Source organism: Taudactylus pleione, unplaced genomic scaffold, assembly GCF_031769625.1.
Source record: "Taudactylus pleione unplaced genomic scaffold, aTauple2 ptg002766l, whole genome shotgun sequence".
NCBI classification, from domain to species: domain Eukaryota; kingdom Metazoa; phylum Chordata; class Amphibia; order Anura; family Myobatrachidae; genus Taudactylus; species Taudactylus pleione.
The window spans coordinates 10,346-28,884 of NW_028287141.1; the positions used below are offsets into that span (position 1 = coordinate 10,346).

The following is an 18,539-nucleotide window of genomic DNA, read 5'->3' on the forward strand; positions in this document are numbered from 1 at the left end:
GCTTAAAGAACATTTATTTTACTTTAGACATAAACTATATTTGTGAACTACTACACCATCTTGTTGATCCATCACAAACGACAAAAAATCATAACATACCCATTTGGCCAATGACATGACTTCTACTATAACAGTAATGGTAGATTTTCCTTAAATGTGTTCTATGTATGTCTTTAATGAAAAGCATTGTTCATTGACGTAGATTTCTTAATTGAATTAGTTTATTTTTGACATTTGAGTGTCAGCTTCACTTAAGAAGCATTATTTGCAAAATTCCATTTCCAAGGAAAAAATTCCAAACCGACAAGATTTGAACCCATGCATGCAGAACACAATGGATTAGCAGTCCATCGCCTTAACCACTCGGCCACCTCGTCTTTCTGGCACAAATAAAGATGAGTTGTCTGACACCACTTGTCATTTTTTAAATCATTTCTTTATACATTGTTGGTTGTGTTCTCAGCAATATCACAGGCTTGTTAGCAAGTCCTCTTTCAAGTGAGCCTTTGCTTAAAGAACATTTATTTTACTTTAAACGTAACCTATATTTGTGAACTACGACACAATCATGTTGATCCATCACAAACGACAAAAAATCACAACACACACATTTGGCTTAGATTTTCACTAAATGACATGACTTCTACGACTTCTACTATACCAGTAATGGTAGATTTTCACTAAATGTGTTCTATGTATGTCTTTAATGAAAAGCATTGTTCATTGAAGTAGATTTCTTAATTGAATTAGTTTATTTTTGACATTTGAGTGTCAGCTTCACTTATGAAGCATTATTTGCAAAAATTCCATTTCCAAGCAAACAATTCCAAACCAACGAGGATGGGATTGGAACCCATGAATGCAGAGCACAATGGATTGTTCTCTGCACGCTTGGGTTCAAATCCAATCCTCGTCGGTTTGGAATTGTTTGCTTGGAAAAGGAATTTTTACAAATAATGCTTCATAAGTAAAGTGAAGTGAAGTGAAGTCAATCGCCTTAACCACTCGGCCAACTCATCTTTCTGGCACAAATAAAGAAGGACTTTCTGACACCACTTGTCTTGTTTTAAATCAATTCTTTATACATTATTGGTTGTGTTCTCATCAATATCACAGGCTTGTTAGCATGTCCACTTTCAAGTGAGCCTTTGCTTAAAGAACATTTATTTTACTTTAAACGTAACCTATATTTGTGAACTACTACACCATCATGTTGATCCATCACAAACGACAAAAAATCATACCATACACATCTGGCCATTGACATGACTACTACTATAACAGTAATGGTAGATTTTTATTAAATGTGTTCTATCTATAACTTTAATGAAAGGCATTGTTCATTGAAGAAGATTTCTTAATTGAATTAGTTTATTTTTGACATTTGAGTGTCAGCTTCACTTATGAAGCATTACTTGCAAAATTCCATTTCCAAGCAAACAATTCCAATCCGACGAAGATGGGATTTGAACCCATGCGTGCAGAGCACAATGGATTAGCAGTCCATCGCCTTAACCACTCGGCCACCTCGTCTTTCTGGCACAAATAAAGTAAGGTTTTCTAACACTACTTGTCTTGTTTTAAATCAGTTCTTTATACATTATTGGTTGTGTTCTCATCAATATCACAGGCTTGTTAGCAAGTCCCCTTTCAAGTGAGCCTTTGCTTAAAGAACATTTATTTTACTTTAGACATAACCTATATTTGTGAACTACTACACCATCATGTTGATCCATCACAAACGACAAAAAATCATAACATACACATTTGGCCAATGACATGACTTCTACTATAACAGTAATGGTAGATTTTCCTTAAATGTGTTCTATGTATGTCTTTAATGAAAAGCATTGTTCATTGACGTAGATTTCTTAATAGAATTAGTTTATTTTTGACATTTGAGTGTCAGCTTCACTTATGAAGCATTATTTGCAAAATTCCATTTCCAAGGAAAAAATTCCAAACCGACAAGATTTAAACCCATGCGTGCAGAACACAATGGATTAGCAGTCCATCGCCTTAACCACTCGGCCACCTCGTCTTTCTGGCACAAATAAAGATGAGTTGTCTGACACCACTTGTCATATTTTAAATCATTTCTTTATACATTGTTGGTTGTGTTCTCAGCAATATCACAGGCTTGTTAGCAAGTCCACTTTCAAGTGAGCCTTTGCTTAAAGAACATTTATTTTACTTTAAACGTAACCTATATTTGTGAACTACTACACCATCATGTTGATCCATCACAAACGACAAAAAATCATAACACACACATTTGGCTTAGATTTTCACTAAATGACATGACTTCTACGACTTCTACTAAAACAGTAATGGTAGATTTTCACTAAATGTGTTCTATGTATGTCTTTAATGAAAAGCATTGTTCATTGAAGTAGATTTCTTAATTGAATTAGTTTATTTTTGACATTTGAGTGTCAGCTTTACTTATGAAGCATTATTTGCAAAAATTCCATTTCCAAGCAAACAATTCCAAACCGACGAGGATGGGATTGGAACCAATGAATGCAGAGCACAATGGATTGTGCTCTGCACGCATGGGTTCAAATCCAATCCTCATCGGTTTGGAATTGTTTGATTGGAAAAGGAATTTTTACAAATAATGCTTCATAAGTAAAGTGAAGTGAAGTGAAGTCAATCGCCTTAACCACTCGGCCACCTCATCTTTCTGGCACAAATAAAGAAGGATTTTCTGACACCACTTGTCTTGTTTTAAATCAATTCTTTATAAATTATTGGTTGTGTTCTCATCAATATTACAGGCTTGTTAACATGTCCACTTTCAAGTGAGCCTTTGCTTAAAGAACATTTATTTTACTTTAGACATAACCTATATTTGTGAACTACTACACCATCATGTTGATCCATCACAAACGACAAAAAATCATAACATACACATTTGGCCAATGACATGACTTCTACTATAACAGTAATGGTAGATTTTCCTTAAATGTGTTCTATGTATGTCTTTAATGAAAAGCATTGTTCATTGACGTAGATTTCTTAATTGAATTAGTTTATTTTTGACATTTGAGTGTCAGCTTCACTTATGAAGCATTATTTGCAAAATTCCATTTCCAAGGAAAAAATTCCAAACCGACAAGATTTAAACCCATGCGTGCAGAACACAATGGATTAGCAGTCCATCGCCTTAACCACTCGGCCACCTCGTCTTTCTGGCACAAATAAAGATGAGTTGTCTGACACCACTTGTCATATTTTAAATCATTTCTTTATACATTGTTGGTTGTGTTCTCAGCAATATCACAGGCTTGTTAGCAAGTCCACTTTCAAGTGAGCCTTTGCTTAAAGAACATTTATTTTACTTTAAACGTAACCTATATTTGTGAACTACTACACCATCATGTTGATCCATCACAAACGACAAAAAATCATAACACACACATTTGGCTTAGATTTTCACTAAATGACATGACTTCTACGACTTCTACTAAAACAGTAATGGTAGATTTTCACTAAATGTGTTCTATGTATGTCTTTAATGAAAAGCATTGTTCATTGAAGTAGATTTCTTAATTGAATTAGTTTATTTTTGACATTTGAGTGTCAGCTTTACTTATGAAGCATTATTTGCAAAAATTCCATTTCCAAGCAAACAATTCCAAACCGACGAGGATGGGATTGGAACCAATGAATGCAGAGCACAATGGATTGTGCTCTGCACGCATGGGTTCAAATCCAATCCTCATCGGTTTGGAATTGTTTGATTGGAAAAGGAATTTTTACAAATAATGCTTCATAAGTAAAGTGAAGTGAAGTGAAGTCAATCGCCTTAACCACTCGGCCACCTCATCTTTCTGGCACAAATAAAGAAGGATTTTCTGACACCACTTGTCTTGTTTTAAATCAATTCTTTATAAATTATTGGTTGTGTTCTCATCAATATTACAGGCTTGTTAACATGTCCACTTTCAAGTGAGCCTTTGCTTAAAGAACATTTATTTTACTTTAGACATAAACTATATTTGTGAACTACTACACCATCTTGTTGATCCATCACAAGCGACAAAAAATCATAACATACACATTTGGCCAATGACATGACTTCTACTATAACAGTAATTGTAGATTTTCACTAAATGTGTTCTATGTATGTCTTTAATGAAAAGCATTGTTCATTGAAGTAGATTTCTTAATTGAAGTAGTTTTTTTTTTACATTTGAGTGTCAGCTTCACTTATGAAGCATTATTTGCAAAAATGCTATTTAAAGCAAACAATTCCAAACCAACGAGGATGGGATTGGAACCCATGAATGCAGAGCACAATGGATTGTGCTCTGCATGCATGGGTTCCAATCCCATCCTCGTCGGTTTGGAATTGTTTGCTTGGAAATGGAATTTATGTAAATAATGCTTCATAAGTAAAGTGAAGTGAAGTGAAGTCCATCGCCTTAACCACTCGGCCACCTCATCTTTCTGGCACAAATAAAGAAGGGTTTTCTAACACCAGTTGTCATATTTTAAATAAATTCTTTATACATTGTTGGTTGTGTTCTCAGCAATATCACAGGCTTGTTAGCAAGTCCACTTTCAAGTGAGCTTTTGCTTAAAGAATATTTATTTTACTTTAAACGTAACCTATATTTGTGAACTACTACACCATCATGTTGATCCATCACAAACGACAAAAAATCATAACATACACATCTGGCCATTGACATGACTTCTACTATAACAGTAATGGTAGATTTTTATTAAATGTGTTCTATGTATGTCTTTAATGAAAAGCATTGTTCATTGACGTAGATTTCTTAATTGAATTAGTTTATTTTTGACATTTGAGTGTCAGCTTCACTTATGAAGCATTATTTGCAAAATTCCATTTCCACGGAAAAAATTCCAAACCGACAAGATTTGAACCCATGAGTGCAGAACAAAATGGATTAGCAGTCCATCGCCTTAACCACTCGGCCACCTCGTCTTTCTGGCACAAATAAAGATGAGTTGTCTGACACCACTTGTCATATTTTAAATCATTTCTGTATACATTGTTGGTTGTGTTCTCAGCAATATCACAGGCTTGTTAGCAAGTCCTCTTTCAAGTGAGCTTTTGCTTAAAGAACATTTATTTTACTTTAGACATAACCTATATTTGTGAACTACTACACCATCATGTTGATCCATCACAAACGACAAAAAATCATAACATACACATTTGGCCAATGACATGACTTCTACTATAACAGTAATGGTAGATTTTCCTTAAATGTGTTCTATGTATGTCTTTAATGAAAAGTATTGTTCAATGACGTAGATTTCTTAATTGAATTAGTTTATTTTTGACATTTGAGTGTCAGCTTCACTTATGAAGCATTATTTGCAAAATTCCATTTCCAAGGAAAAAATTCCAAACCGACAAGATTTGAACCCATGCGTGCAGAACACAATGGATTAGCAGTTCATCGCCTTAACCACTCGGCCACCTCGTCTTTCTGGCACAAATAAAGATGGATTTTCTGACACCACTTGTCTTGTTTTAAATCAATTCTTTATACATTATTGGTTGTGTTCTCATCAATATCACAGGCTTGTTAGCATGTCCACTTTCAAGTGAGCCTTTGCTTAAAGAACATTTATTTTACTTTAGACATAAACTATATTTGTGAACTACTACACCATCTTGTTGATCCATCACAAACGACTAAAAATCATAACATACACATTTGGCCAATGACATGACTTCTACTATAACAGTAATGGTAGATTTTCACTAAATGTGTTCTATGTATGTCTTTAATGAAAAGCATTGTTCATTGAAGTAGATTTCTTAATTGAATTAGTTTTTTTTTTACATTTGAGTGTCAGCTTCACTTATGAAGCATTATTTGCAAAAATTCCATTTCCAAGCAAACAATTCCAAACCGACGAGGATGGGATTGGAACCCATGAATGCAGAGCACAATGGATTGTTCTCTGCATGCATGGGTTCAAATCCAATCCTCGTCGGTTTGGAATTGTTTGCTTGGAAAAGGAATTTTTACAAATAATACTTCATAAGTAAAGTGAAGTGAAGTGAAGTCCATCGCCTTAACCACTCGGCCACCTCATCTTTCTGGCACAAATAAAGAAGGGTTTTCTAACACCAGTTGTTATATTTTAATTCAATTCTTTATACATTGTTGGTTGTGTTCTCAGCAATATCACAGGCTTGTTATCAAGTCCACTTTCAAGTGAGCTTTTGCTTAAAGAATATTTATTTTACTTTAAACGTAACCTATATTTGTGAACTACTACACCATCATGTTGATCCATCACAAACGACAAAAAATCATACCATACACATCTGGCCATTGACATGACTACTACTATAACAGTAATGGTAGATTTTTATTAAATGTGTTCTATGTATAACTTTAATGAAAGGCATTGTTCATTGAAGAAGATTTCTTAATTGAATTAGTTTATTTTTGACATTTGAGTGTCAGCTTCACTTATGAAGCATTACTTGCAAAATTCCATTTCCAAGCAAACAATTCCAATCCGACGAAGAAGGGATTTGAACCCATGCGTGCAGAGCACAATGGATTAGCAGTCCATCGCCTTAACCACTCGGCCACCTCGTCTTTCTGGCTCAAAAAAGAAGGGTTTTCTGACACCACTTGTCATATTTTAAATCATTTCTTTGTACATTGTTGGTTGTGTTCTCAGCAATATCACAGGCTTGTTAGCAAGTCCACTTTCAAGTGAGCTTTTGCTTAAAGAACATTTATTTTACTTTAGACATAACCTATATTTGTGAACTACTACACCATCATGTTGATCCATCACAAATGACAAAAAATCATAACATACACATTTGGCCAATGACATGACTTCTACTATAACAGTAATGGTAGATTTTCCTTAAATGTGTTCTATGTATGTCTTTAATGAAAAGCATTGTTCAATGACGTAGATTTCTTAATTGAATTAGTTTATTTTTGACATTTGAGTGTCAGCTTCACTTATGAAGCATTATTTGCAAAATTCCATTTCCAAGGAAAAAATTCCAAACCGACAAGATTTGAACCCATGCGTGCAGAACACAATGGATTAGCAGTTCATCGCCTTAACCACTCGGCCACCTCGTCTTTCTGGCACAAATAAAGATGAGTTGTCTGACACCACTTGTCATATTTTAAATAATTTCTTTATACATTGTTGGTTGTGTTCTCAGCAATATCACAGGCTTGTTAGCAAGTCCACTTTCAAGTGAGCCTTTGCTTAAAGAACATTTATTTTACTTTAAACGTAACCTATATTTGTGAACTACTACACCATCATGTTGATCCATCACAAACGACAAAAAATCATAACACACACATTTGGCTTAGATTTTCACTAAATGACATGACTTCTACGACTTCTACTAAAACAGTAATGGTAGATTTTCACTAAATGTGTTCTATGTATGTCTTTAATGAAAAGCATTGTTCATTGACGTAGATTTCTTAATTGAATTAGTTTATTTTTGACATTTGAGTGTCAGCTTCACTTATGAAGCATTATTTGCAAAATTCCATTTCCAAGGAAAAAATTCCAAACCGACAAGATTTAAACCCATGCGTGCAGAACACAATGGATTAGCAGTCCATCGCCTTAACCACTCGGCCACCTCGTCTTTCTGGCACAAATAAAGATGAGTTGTCTGACACCACTTGTCATATTTTAAATCATTTCTTTATACATTGTTGGTTGTGTTCTCAGCAATATCACAGGCTTGTTAGCAAGTCCACTTTCAAGTGAGCCTTTGCTTAAAGAACATTTATTTTACTTTAAACGTAACCTATATTTGTGAACTACTACACCATCATGTTGATCCATCACAAACGACAAAAAATCATAACACACACATTTGGCTTAGATTTTCACTAAATGACATGACTTCTACGACTTCTACTAAAACAGTAATGGTAGATTTTCACTAAATGTGTTCTATGTATGTCTTTAATGAAAAGCATTGTTCATTGAAGTAGATTTCTTAATTGAATTAGTTTATTTTTGACATTTGAGTGTCAGCTTTACTTATGAAGCATTATTTGCAAAAATTCCATTTCCAAGCAAACAATTCCAAACCGACGAGGATGGGATTGGAACCAATGAATGCAGAGCACAATGGATTGTGCTCTGCACGCATGGGTTCAAATCCAATCCTCATCGGTTTGGAATTGTTTGATTGGAAAAGGAATTTTTACAAATAATGCTTCATAAGTAAAGTGAAGTGAAGTGAAGTCAATCGCCTTAACCACTCGGCCACCTCATCTTTCTGGCACAAATAAAGAAGGATTTTCTGACACCACTTGTCTTGTTTTAAATCAATTCTTTATAAATTATTGGTTGTGTTCTCATCAATATTACAGGCTTGTTAACATGTCCACTTTCAAGTGAGCCTTTGCTTAAAGAACATTTATTTTACTTTAGACATAAACTATATTTGTGAACTACTACACCATCTTGTTGATCCATCACAAGCGACAAAAAATCATAACATACACATTTGGCCAATGACATGACTTCTACTATAACAGTAATTGTAGATTTTCACTAAATGTGTTCTATGTATGTCTTTAATGAAAAGCATTGTTCATTGAAGTAGATTTCTTAATTGAAGTAGTTTTTTTTTTACATTTGAGTGTCAGCTTCACTTATGAAGCATTATTTGCAAAAATGCTATTTAAAGCAAACAATTCCAAACCAACGAGGATGGGATTGGAACCCATGAATGCAGAGCACAATGGATTGTGCTCTGCATGCATGGGTTCCAATCCCATCCTCGTCGGTTTGGAATTGTTTGCTTGGAAATGGAATTTATGTAAATAATGCTTCATAAGTAAAGTGAAGTGAAGTGAAGTCCATCGCCTTAACCACTCGGCCACCTCATCTTTCTGGCACAAATAAAGAAGGGTTTTCTAACACCAGTTGTCATATTTTAAATAAATTCTTTATACATTGTTGGTTGTGTTCTCAGCAATATCACAGGCTTGTTAGCAAGTCCACTTTCAAGTGAGCTTTTGCTTAAAGAATATTTATTTTACTTTAAACGTAACCTATATTTGTGAACTACTACACCATCATGTTGATCCATCACAAACGACAAAAAATCATAACATACACATCTGGCCATTGACATGACTTCTACTATAACAGTAATGGTAGATTTTTATTAAATGTGTTCTATGTATGTCTTTAATGAAAAGCATTGTTCATTGACGTAGATTTCTTAATTGAATTAGTTTATTTTTGACATTTGAGTGTCAGCTTCACTTATGAAGCATTATTTGCAAAATTCCATTTCCACGGAAAAAATTCCAAACCGACAAGATTTGAACCCATGAGTGCAGAACAAAATGGATTAGCAGTCCATCGCCTTAACCACTCGGCCACCTCGTCTTTCTGGCACAAATAAAGATGAGTTGTCTGACACCACTTTTCATATTTTAAATCATTTCTGTATACATTGTTGGTTGTGTTCTCAGCAATATCACAGGCTTGTTAGCAAGTCCTCTTTCAAGTGAGCTTTTGCTTAAAGAACATTTATTTTACTTTAGACATAACCTATATTTGTGAACTACTACACCATCATGTTGATCCATCACAAACGACAAAAAATCATAACATACACATTTGGCCAATGACATGACTTCTACTATAACAGTAATGGTAGATTTTCCTTAAATGTGTTCTATGTATGTCTTTAATGAAAAGCATTGTTCAATGACGTAGATTTCTTAATTGAATTAGTTTATTTTTGACATTTGAGTGTCAGCTTCACTTATGAAGCATTATTTGCAAAATTCCATTTCCAAGGAAAAAATTCCAAACCGACAAGATTTGAACCCATGCGTGCAGAACACAATGGATTAGCAGTTCATCGCCTTAACCACTCGGCCACCTCGTCTTTCTGGCACAAATAAAGATGGATTTTCTGACACCACTTGTCTTGTTTTAAATCAATTCTTTATACATTATTGGTTGTGTTCTCATCAATATCACAGGCTTGTTAGCATGTCCACTTTCAAGTGAGCCTTTGCTTAAAGAACATTTATTTTACTTTAGACATAAACTATATTTGTGAACTACTACACCATCTTGTTGATCCATCACAAACGACTAAAAATCATAACATACACATTTGGCCAATGACATGACTTCTACTATAACAGTAATGGTAGATTTTCACTAAATGTGTTCTATGTATGTCTTTAATGAAAAGCATTGTTCATTGAAGTAGATTTCTTAATTGAATTAGTTTTTTTTTTACATTTGAGTGTCAGCTTCACTTATGAAGCATTATTTGCAAAAATTCCATTTCCAAGCAAACAATTCCAAACCGACGAGGATGGGATTGGAACCCATGAATGCAGAGCACAATGGATTGTTCTCTGCATGCATGGGTTCAAATCCAATCCTCGTCGGTTTGGAATTGTTTGCTTGGAAAAGGAATTTTTACAAATAATACTTCATAAGTAAAGTGAAGTGAAGTGAAGTCCATCGCCTTAACCACTCGGCCACCTCATCTTTCTGGCACAAATAAAGAAGGGTTTTCTAACACCAGTTGTTATATTTTAATTCAATTCTTTATACATTGTTGGTTGTGTTCTCAGCAATATCACAGGCTTGTTATCAAGTCCACTTTCAAGTGAGCTTTTGCTTAAAGAATATTTATTTTACTTTAAACGTAACCTATATTTGTGAACTACTACACCATCATGTTGATCCATCACAAACGACAAAAAATCATACCATACACATCTGGCCATTGACATGACTACTACTATAACAGTAATGGTAGATTTTTATTAAATGTGTTCTATGTATAACTTTAATGAAAGGCATTGTTCATTGAAGAAGATTTCTTAATTGAATTAGTTTATTTTTGACATTTGAGTGTCAGCTTCACTTATGAAGCATTACTTGCAAAATTCCATTTCCAAGCAAACAATTCCAATCCGACGAAGAAGGGATTTGAACCCATGCGTGCAGAGCACAATGGATTAGCAGTCCATCGCCTTAACCACTCGGCCACCTCGTCTTTCTGGCTCAAAAAAGAAGGGTTTTCTGACACCACTTGTCATATTTTAAATCATTTCTTTGTACATTGTTGGTTGTGTTCTCAGCAATATCACAGGCTTGTTAGCAAGTCCACTTTCAAGTGAGCTTTTGCTTAAAGAACATTTATTTTACTTTAGACATAACCTATATTTGTGAACTACTACACCATCATGTTGATCCATCACAAATGACAAAAAATCATAACATACACATTTGGCCAATGACATGACTTCTACTATAACAGTAATGGTAGATTTTCCTTAAATGTGTTCTATGTATGTCTTTAATGAAAAGCATTGTTCAATGACGTAGATTTCTTAATTGAATTAGTTTATTTTTGACATTTGAGTGTCAGCTTCACTTATGAAGCATTATTTGCAAAATTCCATTTCCAAGGAAAAAATTCCAAACCGACAAGATTTGAACCCATGCGTGCAGAACACAATGGATTAGCAGTTCATCGCCTTAACCACTCGGCCACCTCGTCTTTCTGGCACAAATAAAGATGAGTTGTCTGACACCACTTGTCATATTTTAAATAATTTCTTTATACATTGTTGGTTGTGTTCTCAGCAATATCACAGGCTTGTTAGCAAGTCCACTTTCAAGTGAGCCTTTGCTTAAAGAACATTTATTTTACTTTAAACGTAACCTATATTTGTGAACTACTACACCATCATGTTGATCCATCACAAACGACAAAAAATCATAACACACACATTTGGCTTAGATTTTCACTAAATGACATGACTTCTACGACTTCTACTAAAACAGTAATGGTAGATTTTCACTAAATGTGTTCTATGTATGTCTTTAATGAAAAGCATTGTTCATTGAAGTAGATTTCTTAATTGAATTAGTTTATTTTTGACATTTGAGTGTCAGCTTCACTTATGAAGCATTATTTGCAAAAATTCCATTTCCAAGCAAACAATTCCAAACCGACGAGGATGAGAATGGAACCCATGAATACAGAGCACAATGGATTGTGCTCTGCACGCATGGGTTCAAATCCAATCCTCGTCGGTTTGGAATTGTTTGCTTGGAAAAGGAATTTTTACAAATAATGCTTCATAAGTAAAGTGAAGTGAAGTGAAGTCAATCGCCTTAACCACTCGGCCACCTCATCTTTCTGGCACAAATAAAGAAGGATTTTCTGACACCACTTGTCTTGTTTTAAATCAATTCTTTATAAATTATTGGTTGTGTTCTCATCAATATTACAGGCTTGTTAACATGTCCACTTTCAAGTGAGCCTTTGCTTAAAGAACATTTATTTTACTTTAGACATAAACTATATTTGTGAACTACTACACCATCTTGTTGATCCATCACAAACGACAAAAAATCATAACATACCCATTTGGCCAATGACATGACTTCTACTATAACAGTAATGGTAGATTTTCCTTAAATGTGTTCTATGTATGTCTTTAATGAAAAGCATTGTTCATTGACGTAGATTTCTTAATTGAATTAGTTTATTTTTGACATTTGAGTGTCAGCTTCACTTAAGAAGCATTATTTGCAAAATTCCATTTCCAAGGAAAAAATTCCAAACCGACAAGATTTGAACCCATGCATGCAGAACACAATGGATTAGCAGTCCATCGCCTTAACCACTCGGCCACCTCGTCTTTCTGGCACAAATAAAGATGAGTTGTCTGACACCACTTGTCATTTTTTAAATCATTTCTTTATACATTGTTGGTTGTGTTCTCAGCAATATCACAGGCTTGTTAGCAAGTCCTCTTTCAAGTGAGCCTTTGCTTAAAGAACATTTATTTTACTTTAAACGTAACCTATATTTGTGAACTACGACACAATCATGTTGATCCATCACAAACGACAAAAAATCACAACACACACATTTGGCTTAGATTTTCACTAAATGACATGACTTCTACGACTTCTACTATACCAGTAATGGTAGATTTTCACTAAATGTGTTCTATGTATGTCTTTAATGAAAAGCATTGTTCATTGAAGTAGATTTCTTAATTGAATTAGTTTATTTTTGACATTTGAGTGTCAGCTTCACTTATGAAGCATTATTTGCAAAAATTCCATTTCCAAGCAAACAATTCCAAACCAACGAGGATGGGATTGGAACCCATGAATGCAGAGCACAATGGATTGTTCTCTGCACGCTTGGGTTCAAATCCAATCCTCGTCGGTTTGGAATTGTTTGCTTGGAAAAGGAATTTTTACAAATAATGCTTCATAAGTAAAGTGAAGTGAAGTGAAGTCAATCGCCTTAACCACTCGGCCAACTCATCTTTCTGGCACAAATAAAGAAGGACTTTCTGACACCACTTGTCTTGTTTTAAATCAATTCTTTATACATTATTGGTTGTGTTCTCATCAATATCACAGGCTTGTTAGCATGTCCACTTTCAAGTGAGCCTTTGCTTAAAGAACATTTATTTTACTTTAAACGTAACCTATATTTGTGAACTACTACACCATCATGTTGATCCATCACAAACGACAAAAAATCATACCATACACATCTGGCCATTGACATGACTACTACTATAACAGTAATGGTAGATTTTTATTAAATGTGTTCTATCTATAACTTTAATGAAAGGCATTGTTCATTGAAGAAGATTTCTTAATTGAATTAGTTTATTTTTGACATTTGAGTGTCAGCTTCACTTATGAAGCATTATTTGCAAAATTCCATTTCCAAGCAAACAATTCCAATCCGACGAAGATGGGATTTGAACCCATGCGTGCAGAGCACAATGGATTAGCAGTCCATCGCCTTAACCACTCGGCCACCTCGTCTTTCTGGCACAAATAAAGTAAGGTTTTCTAACACTACTTGTCTTGTTTTAAATCAGTTCTTTATACATTATTGGTTGTGTTCTCATCAATATCACAGGCTTGTTAGCAAGTCCCCTTTCAAGTGAGCCTTTGCTTAAAGAACATTTATTTTACTTTAGACATAACCTATATTTGTGAACTACTACACCATCATGTTGATCCATCACAAACGACAAAAAATCATAACATACACATTTGGCCAATGACATGACTTCTACTATAACAGTAATGGTAGATTTTCCTTAAATGTGTTCTATGTATGTCTTTAATGAAAAGCATTGTTCATTGACGTAGATTTCTTAATTGAATTAGTTTATTTTTGACATTTGAGTGTCAGCTTCACTTATGAAGCATTATTTGCAAAATTCCATTTCCAAGGAAAAAATTCCAAACCGACAAGATTTAAACCCATGCGTGCAGAACACAATGGATTAGCAGTCCATCGCCTTAACCACTCGGCCACCTCGTCTTTCTGGCACAAATAAAGATGAGTTGTCTGACACCACTTGTCATATTTTAAATCATTTCTTTATACATTGTTGGTTGTGTTCTCAGCAATATCACAGGCTTGTTAGCAAGTCCACTTTCAAGTGAGCCTTTGCTTAAAGAACATTTATTTTACTTTAAACGTAACCTATATTTGTGAACTACTACACCATCATGTTGATCCATCACAAACGACAAAAAATCATAACACACACATTTGGCTTAGATTTTCACTAAATGACATGACTTCTACGACTTCTACTAAAACAGTAATGATAGATTTTCACTAAATGTGTTCTATGTATGTCTTTAATGAAAAGCATTGTTCATTGAAGTAGATTTCTTAATTGAATTAGTTTATTTTTGACATTTGAGTGTCAGCTTTACTTATGAAGCATTATTTGCAAAAATTCCATTTCCAAGCAAACAATTCCAAACCGACGAGGATGGGATTGGAACCAATGAATGCAGAGCACAATGGATTGTGCTCTGCACGCATGGGTTCAAATCCAATCCTCATCGGTTTGGAATTGTTTGATTGGAAAAGGAATTTTTACAAATAATGCTTCATAAGTAAAGTGAAGTGAAGTGAAGTCAATCGCCTTAACCACTCGGCCACCTCATCTTTCTGGCACAAATAAAGAAGGATTTTCTGACACCACTTGTCTTGTTTTAAATCAATTCTTTATAAATTATTGGTTGTGTTCTCATCAATATTACAGGCTTGTTAACATGTCCACTTTCAAGTGAGCCTTTGCTTAAAGAACATTTATTTTACTTTAGACATAAACTATATTTGTGAACTACTACACCATCTTGTTGATCCATCACAAGCGACAAAAAATCATAACATACACATTTGGCCAATGACATGACTTCTACTATAACAGTAATTGTAGATTTTCACTAAATGTGTTCTATGTATGTCTTTAATGAAAAGCATTGTTCATTGAAGTAGATTTCTTAATTGAAGTAGTTTTTTTTTTACATTTGAGTGTCAGCTTCACTTATGAAGCATTATTTGCAAAAATGCTATTTAAAGCAAACAATTCCAAACCAACGAGGATGGGATTGGAACCCATGAATGCAGAGCACAATGGATTGTGCTCTGCATGCATGGGTTCCAATCCCATCCTCGTCGGTTTGGAATTGTTTGCTTGGAAATGGAATTTATGTAAATAATGCTTCATAAGTAAAGTGAAGTGAAGTGAAGTCCATCGCCTTAACCACTCGGCCACCTCATCTTTCTGGCACAAATAAAGAAGGGTTTTCTAACACCAGTTGTCATATTTTAAATAAATTCTTTATACATTGTTGGTTGTGTTCTCAGCAATATCACAGGCTTGTTAGCAAGTCCACTTTCAAGTGAGCTTTTGCTTAAAGAATATTTATTTTACTTTAAACGTAACCTATATTTGTGAACTACTACACCATCATGTTGATCCATCACAAAAGACAAAAAATCATAACATACACATCTGGCCATTGACATGACTTCTACTATAACAGTAATGGTAGATTTTTATTAAATGTGTTCTATGTATGTCTTTAATGAAAAGCATTGTTCATTGACGTAGATTTCTTAATTGAATTAGTTTATTTTTGACATTTGAGTGTCAGCTTCACTTATGAAGCATTATTTGCAAAATTCCATTTCCACGGAAAAAATTCCAAACCGACAAGATTTGAACCCATGAGTGCAGAACAAAATGGATTAGCAGTCCATCGCCTTAACCACTCGGCCACCTCGTCTTTCTGGCACAAATAAAGATGAGTTGTCTGACACCACTTGTCATATTTTAAATCATTTCTGTATACATTGTTGGTTGTGTTCTCAGCAATATCACAGGCTTGTTAGCAAGTCCTCTTTCAAGTGAGCCTTTGCTTAAAGAACATTTATTTTACTTTAAACGTAACCTATATTTGTGAACTACTACACCATCATGTTGATCCATCACAAATGACAAAAAATCATAACACACACATTTGGCTTAGATTTTCACTAAATGACATGACTTCTACGACTTCTACTATAACAATAATGGTAGATTTTCACTAAATGTGTTCTATGTATGTCTTTAATGAAAAGCATTGTTCATTGAAGTAGATTTCTTAATTGAATTAGTTTATATTTGACATTTGAGTGTCAGCTTCACTTATGAAGCATTATTTGCAAAAATTCCATTTCCAAGCAAACAATTCCAAACCGACGAGGATGGGATTGGAACCCATGAATGCAGAGCACAATGGATTGTTCTCTGCACGCATGGGTTCAAATAAAATCCTCGTCGGTTTGGAATTGTTTGCTTGGAAAAGGAATTTTTACAAATAATGCTTCATAAGTAAAGTGAAGTGAAGTGAAGTCAATCGCCTTAACCACTCGGCCAACTCATCTTTCTGGCACAAATAAAGAAGGATTTTCTGACACCACTTGTCTTGTTTTAAATCAGTTCTTTATACATTATTGGTTGTGTTCTCATCAATATCACAGGCTTGTTAGCATGTCCACTTTCAAGTGAGCCTTTGCTTAAAGAACATTTATTTTACTTTAGACATAAACTATATTTGTGAACTACTACACCATCTTGTTGATCCATCACAAATGACAAAAAATCATAACATACACATTTGGCCAATGACATGACTTCTACTATAACAGTAATGGTAGATTTTCACTAAATGTGTTCTATGTATGTCTTTAATGAAAAGCATTGTTCATTGAAGTAGATTTCTTAATTGAATTAGTTTTTTTTTTACATTTGAGTGTCAGCTTCACTTATGAAGCATTATTTGCAAAAATTCCATTTCCAAGCAAACAATTCCAAACCGACGAGGATGGGATTGGAACCCATGAATGCAGAGCACAATGGATTGTGCTCTGCATGCATGGGTTCCAATCCCAACCTCGTCGTTTTGGAATTGTTTGCTTGGAAATGGAATTTTTGCAAATAATGCTTCATAAGTAAAGTGAAGTGAAGTGAAGTCCATCGCCTTAACCACTCGGCCACCTCATCTTTCTGGCACAAATAATGAAGGGTTTTCTAACACCAGTTGTCATATTTTAAATCAATTCTTTATACATTGTTGGTTGTGTTCTCAGCAATATCACAGGCTTGTTAGCAAGTCCACTTCCAAGTGAGCTTTTGCTTAAAGAATATTTATTTTACTTTAAACGTAACCTATATTTGTGAACTACTACACCATCATGTTGATCCATCACAAAAGACAAAAAATCATAACATACACATCTGGCCATTGACATGACTACTACTATAACATTAATGGTAGATTTTTATTAAATGTGTTCTATGTATAACTTTAATGAAAGGCATTGTTCATTGAAGAAGATTTCTTAATTGAATTAGTTTATTTTTGACATTTGAGTGTCAGCTTCACTTATGAAGCATTACTTGCAAAATTCCATTTCCAAGCAAACAAATCCAATCCGACAAGGATGGGATTTGAAACCATGCGTGCAGAGCACAATGGATTAGCAGTCCATCGCCTTAAGCACTCGGCCACCTCATCTTTCTGGCACAAATAAAGATGAGTTGTCTGACACCACTTGTCATATTTTAAATCATTTCTTTATACATTGTTGGTTGTGTTCTCAGCAATATCACAGGCTTGTTAGCAAGTCCACTTTCAAGTGAGCCTTTGCTTAAAGAACATTTATTTTACTTTAAACGTAACCTATATTTGTGAACTACTACACCATCATGTTGATCCATCACAAACGACAAAAAATCATAACACACACATTTGGCTTAGGTTTTCACTAAATGACATGACTTCTACGACTTCTACTAAAACAGTAATGGTAGATTTTCACTAAATGTGTTCTATGTATGTCTTTAATGAAAAGCATTGTTCATTGAAGTAGATTTCTTAATTGAATTAGTTTATTTTTGACATTTGAGTGTCAGCTTCACTTATGAAGCATTATTTGCAAAAATTCCATTTCCAAGCAAACAATTCCAAACCGACGAGGATGGGATTGGAACCCATGAATGCAGAGCACAATGGATTGTGCTCTGCATGCATGGGTTCAAATCCAATCCTCGTCGGTTTGGAATTGTTTGCTTGGAAAAGGAATTTTTACAAATAATGCTTCATAAGTAAAGTGAAGTGAAGTGAAGTCAATCGCCTTA

At 34.3% G+C, this 18,539-nt stretch overlaps 4 non-coding genes across 4 annotated transcripts; all 4 read right to left on the reverse strand.

Annotated features, from left to right (window-relative positions):
* Window positions 1-1,451: 1,451 nt before the first annotated feature.
* Window positions 1,452-1,533, reverse strand: TRNAS-GCU (transfer RNA serine (anticodon GCU)). The gene has a single exon. It is a non-coding gene; the product is annotated as a tRNA-Ser (tRNA).
* A 4,987-nt stretch (window positions 1,534-6,520) lies between these two features.
* TRNAS-GCU (transfer RNA serine (anticodon GCU)) lies at window positions 6,521-6,602 on the reverse strand. The gene has a single exon. It is a non-coding gene; the product is annotated as a tRNA-Ser (tRNA).
* Window positions 6,603-10,968: 4,366 nt separating this feature from the next.
* TRNAS-GCU (transfer RNA serine (anticodon GCU)) lies at window positions 10,969-11,050 on the reverse strand. The gene has a single exon. It is a non-coding gene; the product is annotated as a tRNA-Ser (tRNA).
* A 2,731-nt stretch (window positions 11,051-13,781) lies between these two features.
* Window positions 13,782-13,863, reverse strand: TRNAS-GCU (transfer RNA serine (anticodon GCU)). The gene has a single exon. It is a non-coding gene; the product is annotated as a tRNA-Ser (tRNA).
* Between the last annotated feature and the right edge of the window lie 4,676 nt (window positions 13,864-18,539).